Here is a 461-nt window from a genome sequence, read left to right on the forward strand (position 1 = left end):
AAACTAAACAACACCTTGCTGAAGAGGGACTGGGTAAAAGAAGAAACTAAATGTGAATTCACAAAGTTCCTAGAAACAAACGAGAATGAAAACACAACATACCAAAATCTTTGGGAAATGGCAAAAGTGCACATCCAAAATGAAGAACCAAAATCAACACATAAGCAGACCAGCAGAGGGAACCTACAGTCAACAAAATAAAGGAAATAATAAAGATAAGAGCAGAAATAAACAGATGGAAAACCAAACAAAAAAAAAACCTATAGAAAGAATCAACAGGACAAGAAGCTGGTTCTTTGAAAGAATTAATGAAATTGACAAACCATTGGCAAAACTAAATAAAGAAAAGAGGGAGAGTACACCAATAAATCTCATTAGAAACCACATGCGTGAAGTCACAAGAGATCAAAAGGAAAATAACAGAATACTATGGATAGCTGCATTCCAAAAAATTCAAAAAC

The sequence above is a fragment of the Chrysochloris asiatica genome, unplaced genomic scaffold (genome assembly GCF_000296735.1).
Source record: "Chrysochloris asiatica unplaced genomic scaffold, ChrAsi1.0 scaffold00127, whole genome shotgun sequence".
Classification (NCBI taxonomy): domain Eukaryota; kingdom Metazoa; phylum Chordata; class Mammalia; order Afrosoricida; family Chrysochloridae; genus Chrysochloris; species Chrysochloris asiatica.